The sequence below is a fragment of the Elephantulus edwardii genome, unplaced genomic scaffold (assembly GCF_000299155.1).
Source record: "Elephantulus edwardii isolate Elephantulus edwardi_28Jun2011 unplaced genomic scaffold, EleEdw1.0 scaffold00026, whole genome shotgun sequence".
In the NCBI taxonomy this organism is placed as follows: domain Eukaryota; kingdom Metazoa; phylum Chordata; class Mammalia; order Macroscelidea; family Macroscelididae; genus Elephantulus; species Elephantulus edwardii.
Window position 1 is genome coordinate 6,429,994 of NW_006399776.1, and position 7,250 is coordinate 6,437,243.

General features: G+C 45.0%; 1 pseudogene; it reads right to left on the bottom strand.

Moving 5' to 3' along the window:
• Nucleotides 1–5,773: 5,773 nt before the first annotated feature.
• Nucleotides 5,774–6,747, bottom strand: LOC102851067 (annotated as a pseudogene).
• Between the last annotated feature and the right edge of the window lie 503 nt (nt 6,748–7,250).

Below are 7,250 nucleotides of genomic sequence, written 5' to 3' on the forward strand. Positions count from 1 at the left end.
TCAGAGAGTAGGACAATGACTAGGATAGAAGGAGAATTGATGCTTTTGAGCTTTGGTGTTGGAGAAGAGTGCTCAGGGTGCCATGGACTGCTAAGAGAACAAACAGATTTATCCTGGAGAGGGTTAAACAGGGCTGCTACTTGGAGGCAAGGATTCTGAGGCTTCGTCTGACATACTTTGGTTTGCTATAAGGAGAGACCGGTCCTTGGAAAAGGACATCATGCTTGGGAGGGTGGAGGGCAGGCATAGGAGGGGAAGGCCATCTAGGAAGTGGATTGATTCGGTGACTGGGGCAATCAGGATTAGTGTGTCGGAGACAATGAGATTGGCACAGACAGAGCCGAGTTTAGAGCTGTTGTACATAGGGTCACTATGTGTTGCAAGCGACTCGATGGCACATAACAACAACAACAACAACAGCAACAACATCTCTTATGTATGAGAAAATAGCAAAGTATCATCAAGCTATTAGTGTACATTCTCTATAACAAAAGAACAGAAACGGAAAAATGGAATTCTTAGTAAATAGATATAATGACATATTTATCTATTTCAACAGTCAAAATTTTTATCACTTGTTGTTGTTATGGGCCATCAAGTTACCTGCAAATCATAGCGACCCTGTGTACAATAGCTCTGAACTTTGCCCTGTCCTAAGCCAATCTCACTTAATCCAACAAACCTACCCCCATTACAACAGTTACTATGTCAACCCATCTCATCTGGTGTCTTCTTCTCCTGTGCTGTTCCTGCCCTCTTCCAAGCAAGTACTGGTCCCTCCTTATAACATGCTCAAAGTATGTGAGACTGAGCTTCAAAATCCTTGCAATGCAATGCAACGCAACATGGTTTCCCCCTCTCCAAGACAGACTTGTTTGTTCTCCTGGCAGTCCATCGTATGCTTAATACACTTCTCTAGCACCACAATTTAAAGGCATTGATTCTTCCTCTGTCATCTTTAGTCATTGTCCAGCTCTCTGATGTATAGCAAAAGACTGTAAAGACCATGGCCTGGATCAAATATACTTAGTCTCTAGACTGATATCATTGCCTTTCAGTTCTGTAGCCATATCCCTGACAGCAGATTTTCCTGATGCAATTAATCTTTTGATTTTCTCATTCCTGTTACTAAGAGTGTTGATTATGGAACCAAGCAAACGGACACTGATAACACCTCAATCTCTTTTCCATCTATCGTGGTGCTACCAGTTGGCCCAGTTCTGAGAATCATTGTTTTCTTCACGTTCAGCTTCAATCCATATTGGTCTACAGTCCCTGACCTTCTGCAACAAATGCTTCAGATACTTCTCAGTTTCAACAAGCAAAGTGTGTCATCTACATAATGCAGGTAGTTGATGAGTCTGCCTCCAATCGTGATGCTACATTCTTCCTCATAGACCAACTTCCTGAAATATCTGTTCCACATAGAGATTGAAAAGGTATGAATACAACAAGATGCATCCTTGATGAATTCTTTTCCTGATTTTGAACCATGCAGTGTTCCCTTGTTCTGTTCTGACAATTTTTCTTCCTGGTCTAAACACAAGTGTTCTGGGAATCCCATTCTTCTCAAGTTAGCCACAACTTGTTGTTATCTAGTGTAAGTCGAATGTGTATTTTTCACTAACTGCATTTTCACTCTTTTTATAATTAAAAAAACTTAAAAGAAAATATAGAGAACAACCTTGGTAGATAAAGTGAGACCTTATTCTAAGTTTTTCAGTAATGTTTTCATTATGTTACCAATTATTAAGGTTTAAAATATTTGACTCTTCTCAACGCTGCAGCGGTCTTCCTGTTCTATGTCCATGTCCCAAACCAACCGTTACACCAAAGAACAAGATTATTTCCCTAAAATGACTGGGAGAAAAACACCCACGTTGGCTTCCCCAGTTTCAAGAGCACCTTTTCTCCGCCCTGTCCACCAAGTCCCCCTTGTCCCTCATGTACTGATTGTGCGGCCTCCACACCAGCTTCACCCAGGACTGGTCCAGAGGATGCTGACCCAGGGAGTACACCCTCAGCATCTGCCAAGTTTGCTTCAAGCTGGTGTGCTTCCTCCTGGGATGGACCTGACTCATTTACAGGGACTGTCTGGCCCGATCCTGGGCCAGCCCTTCTACCCCTTGCCTGCTGCTGGTCACCCTCTCCTAAACCCCCGTCCTGGGACACCTCTGCACCTGGCAGTGATGCAGCAGCAGCTACAGCGCTCAGTTCTGCATCCTCCAGGTTCAGGTTCTCAGACAGCGGCTGTCAACGTCCCAATGACGCCCCAGAATGTGCCCAGCCGGTCAGGCCTGCCGCACGTGCACTCCCAGCTGGAGCACCGTCCCAGTCAGAGGAGCAGCTCCCCCGTGGGCCTTGCCAAATGGTTTGGCTCAGATGTGCTGCAGCAGCCCCTGCCCTCCATGCCTGCCAAAGTTATCAGTGTGGACGAGCTGGAATACCGACAGTGAGCAGCTCATCGAAGCCTGGACTCGGCTCAATCAAGGACTCAGCTTCCTCCTCTGGAGTCGGTTTATGGGCTATTATATGGAGCACTCTGGCAGAAAGCCTTTAGAATGAATGCCCATGCATCTGGTGTCTGCATTGTGGTGGAAGGAATTCTTAACCAATTGAGTGGAGCCTACAGTCTGAAGACAGGAGGCAGTGTTGTCAATCCTGGGGGGAAATTTTTTTTTTTTAAGATATGTGAATGAAGTGTTGGTGTCTTCACCAAGAGGGGGCACCTGAGGGTTCTGAGGAAATAAATGTATAGACCCTTAAAAAAAATTTGACTCTTTAATTAGTGTAAAACCACTGTCCTTGAATCTACTTGATTTATGATGATCCTCTTTCAGGTTTCAAGGCTGTCAATCTTTATGGGAGGAGACTGCCACAGACTTAAACTGCTGACCTTTCAGTTACATTATGCAATACACTACCCGGGTTTCTTTTAAGTGAGTTTGTTGTGTACTGTCAAGTTGGAACTGACTCATAACTGAAGCTCTAGCAGTTTTTCAGAAATAATAGTAAATTGCACAAAAGAAGACGGCTCATCTTTCTTCCGCAGAGTGGCTGGATTCGAACTATGTGCCTTTGCATGGTAGTGTAGTTCCTTACCACTAGAGCTTCCACAGTTAAGTTTAGCCATTTATTTTTCTGCAGAGAAAATATCTTTTGTTACTTACCTACCGCCTCTCCAAAGCTTATGGTAAGCTCTATTGTGTCATAAAGAAAGGTGAATACAGCTTGATCATCGCTCCATTCAATGATATCCCATTCAGACAAGCTGGAGAGAAATAAAATACTCTCTTGAGATGCATTAAAGTTACTAAGTTCTAGTCTTACTCAAATATAAGTAGCAACATTGATCATGTTTTCTTTCTAGACTAGGGTTGTTTATCTATCACCGAGTTGGAATGTCCCACAGCTGACCCTCCAGTGTGTTTTTTCAGAGGCAGCAAACATCAAATGCTGGCGAGGTTGTGGAGAAACTGGACCTCTTATTCACTACTGGTGGGAGCGTAAAATGGTGCAACCACTGTGGAAGGCAGTATGGCGCTTTCTCAAAAAGTTACAAATAGAGATACCATTTGACCCAGCACCCATGTTTAACGTGGCTTTGTTCACAATAGGAAGGAGTTGCAAACAACCCAGGTGCCCATCAACAAATAATGGATAGAGAAGCTGTGATATTTTCACACAATGGAATACTATGTTGCATGGAAATACAAGGAACTCATGCAATATTATTCAAAATGGGTGAGCCTGGAGGACATTATGCTGAGTGAAATATCTCAGTCGCAAAAGGACAAATACTGCATGGTGCCACTGCTGTAAAATGGGACTGATATCAGGGTTGGGGTAAGACTGAGAAAAACTGGATAAATTGCCTATACTGCATTGAAACAGATGAGGGAAAGACTAATTTAAAAGCGATGTATGATAGGGTATTATGGTTATCACAAGAATCCACAATTAAGGTTGCATAGTGGAGTGTACTTGGGGCAGTGGGAGGGGTGCGGCGGGATTGTATACCAAAGAAAGAATTTTTCTTTTACTTTACAAAGAGAGGAGGGAACTGGGGCGGGGGCAGGGCGGAGGGCTAGGCAGGGAGAAAAGTGCAACAATGAATGAATGGAAATGCAAAATCTCTGTAAATGTTCATTAGAATTATTAAAATAAAATCTAAAAAAAGAAAAAAATAGCTGCTGAGGCAGCTTACAAGAAAAAAAAAAAGAAGGCTATAGTCTTTTGATTTTCATTAGTAAGTGTTCTAAGTCTTCTCCCCTTTCAGTAAGCAAGGTTGTACTGTCTGCATATGGCTTTTAATCAGTCTTTCTCCTATTATGATGCCTCATTCTTCTTCATTCAGTCTGACTTCTCAGATTATACTGATAGAATAAGTATAGTGAAAGGTCACAACCCTGCCATACATATTTGATTTAAAACACACCGCATTTCTTTGTTCTGCTGAAATCACCTCCTCTTGGTCTAAGTACAAGTTCTACATGAGCACAATAACTAACTTGAGGTATATGGATGTCTCATTGTATTATTTATTTTGTGTTCGTCAGTTACTCTTGGAATTTCCTGTTCAGCTTTTTTCTTAATACTTTTTTTTTTCCCGGTTCACTTTAGCTACATTATATTTTAGAGCAAGTTTCAGAGTCTCTTCTGAAACCTATTTTGGTCTTCTCTTTCTTTTTGAATAATCTTCGGTTGTTTTCTTCATGTATGTTATCCTTGATATAATTTTACAATTTATCTAATCTTTGGTCATTAGTATTTAACATGTCATCTCTATTTTTCAGATGGTCTTTTGAATTAGGTAGGAAATATTCAAGGTTGTACTTTGTGGACTTGTTTTCATTTTCTTCAGCTTCATTTTGAACTTGCATACAGGCAAATGACGGTCTAGTGTTAGTCCTTCATCTCCTTGTCTACTGGTTTAGTTGATTTGATTCCTACGTATCCATCTGGTAAAGTCTTGTAGAGCCACCATTTATATGTTTTTGAGAAAGGTATTTCCAATGAATATGTCACTGGTCTTGCAATATTTAATCATGTAGTTTCTGGCATCATTTCTATTACCAAGATGCCATTTTTTTTTTAAGAATAAAAGCAATGTCACTGAATTTTATAGGTAGAAACTGTCTATGTGGGGAAAGGAAAATGTTCTACTTATATATATTTTCAACAAAAGATATAATAAATTACATTTTAAAAAACCTGATACAAACAAAAAAATAGATCAAGAAGCTCAGATGTCCAGCCTGGGCAAGAACTATGGGCTTCAGCTGACCCTCGTGTGAAAAGGATTGTGGGAGGGCAGGGATGCATACCACACAGAGACAGGCGTCAGCTCCCACATTTACCCGTACACTCCTGAGATGGCCCTGGCAGTCACATTTCAAAGGTGTCTTTGCCCAGCAAACATCAAGCTCTTGGCTGCCCTGACCAGGGTGCTGGCAACAGGACAGCCAGCCTGGGAAGTGGCACCAAAGGTGGGTGGGGGGAAGAGGAAGGACCAGGGCTGGCATAAGGTCATGATGCCGGTGAGTTGGGGGGTATTAGCCCCAGGGGCAAAGGCCACTTGACAGACCTAGAGGTGGGATGAACTCCAAAACGAAGATTTGGATCACTCAGGGAGTAGGGAGGTACAGAGATCACCACAACTCCCCTTTGATTCTCCCTCAAGTCGTGAAGCTGGAGACGACTTCAACTGTCCCCAGAATGGGGGAGGGAGGGACCATCTGTCCAGCATATGAGAGGAGGCAGGATCCATAAATTAAATGTTTCTGGTGGAGTGTGGTAGCCTTGAAGGGAGGGAGGCCTGATGGAGGCACGGCAGTTGGCTACTGGGTTGCCAGGACGGGTGGGTGAACACGATGGGCCTCTTCTTGGCCCAGTGCGAGAAGACCGCCTTCTCTGTGATGAAGCGGTGGGCACTGCGGCGCGCCCGCTCGTGCGCCAGGTACATCTGACACTCATCCAGCCGGCCCTTTTCGAAGTAGTGGTAAGGCACCGAGGGGTGGTGTGCTTCTCTGCAGTAGCTGTCGCTCACCATCGCATAGACCACAATCTCCTCACACAGCCCCAGTGCAAGGATCATGGTGAACCAGCCAGTGCTGAGGAAGGAACCAGACTGTCTCCGGTTTTTGCCGGTCTCGTCCTGGAAGACCTAGTCGCAGTAGGCCATCATTCTCTCTGTGAAGGTGTATACCTGCAGGCCCGGGTACATCTGGGTGAGCTGCAGCAGTGTGCGGTAGGTGCGGCTGCCGTCACCTGGTCCATGTGCTGGCCCCGGCCCCACCCCACGTACAGCGTGTCTCGGGCCTACTGGAAGTAGTGTGAGTAATTGCACAGCAGCAGCGGCACGCTCGTGTGCGAGATGACACGCAGCGTGCTGTGGTGGCCCACGTCCCTCTCAAAGCCCACCGTGGGCGCCTGGTTCATGCGCAGCACGCATTCGGCTCTATCGATCTCGGCACCCAGGCCAGAGCCCAGCATCTGGTCAGAACGGGACAGCACGGCACAGCTACGGCACTGTTCTCGAACCAGCGGCTTCCCATCTGGCACACTGCTATGGCCACTGAAGTGCAGGCGTCCCGGCATGGCGGGCCTGGAACTGGTGGGGAGGTGGGGTTCCAGGCAAAAGGCCAGGCAGAGGGGCAGACAGGCCCACCCGCACATCAGGATGTAGACAGCAGAGAAGACCAAGGAGCACAGGATGACAAGTAGGAGCCGACCCGGAGCCTTCATGCTGCCACTGCAGCTCAGCAGCCCCAGGGCTGACGTCTCCAGGACTCAGGCCGGGATGAGGTGGGAGCCGGGCACCGGGCAGGGAGGCTGGGGTGTGCCAGCTGCTGAAGATGCGCGGATCGGAGTTCCATGTCCGTGGGCCCAGCGGGCCCCTAAGATCCTATTTTTACCCGTTTTATAATCACCAGCAATTAGCAACACATTTTGTCTACATGTTTGATCAACTGCAGACTATAGGAGTTGGTAAATATCGCCAATTTCTTCATCTTTGGCTTAATGGTTGGTGTGTAAATTTGAATAGTCCTATTAACTGGTCTTCCTTGTTGGCATATAGCTATGATACTAACACTAGGAATGTTGTATTTCAGGATAGACCTTGAAATAATCTTTTTGAGAATGAATGCAATACTCTTTCTCCTCAATTTTTTGTTCCCAATTTAATATATATTGTAATTTAAATGGTCAATATAACTTCATTTTAGCTTACTAATGTTGTTGTTGTT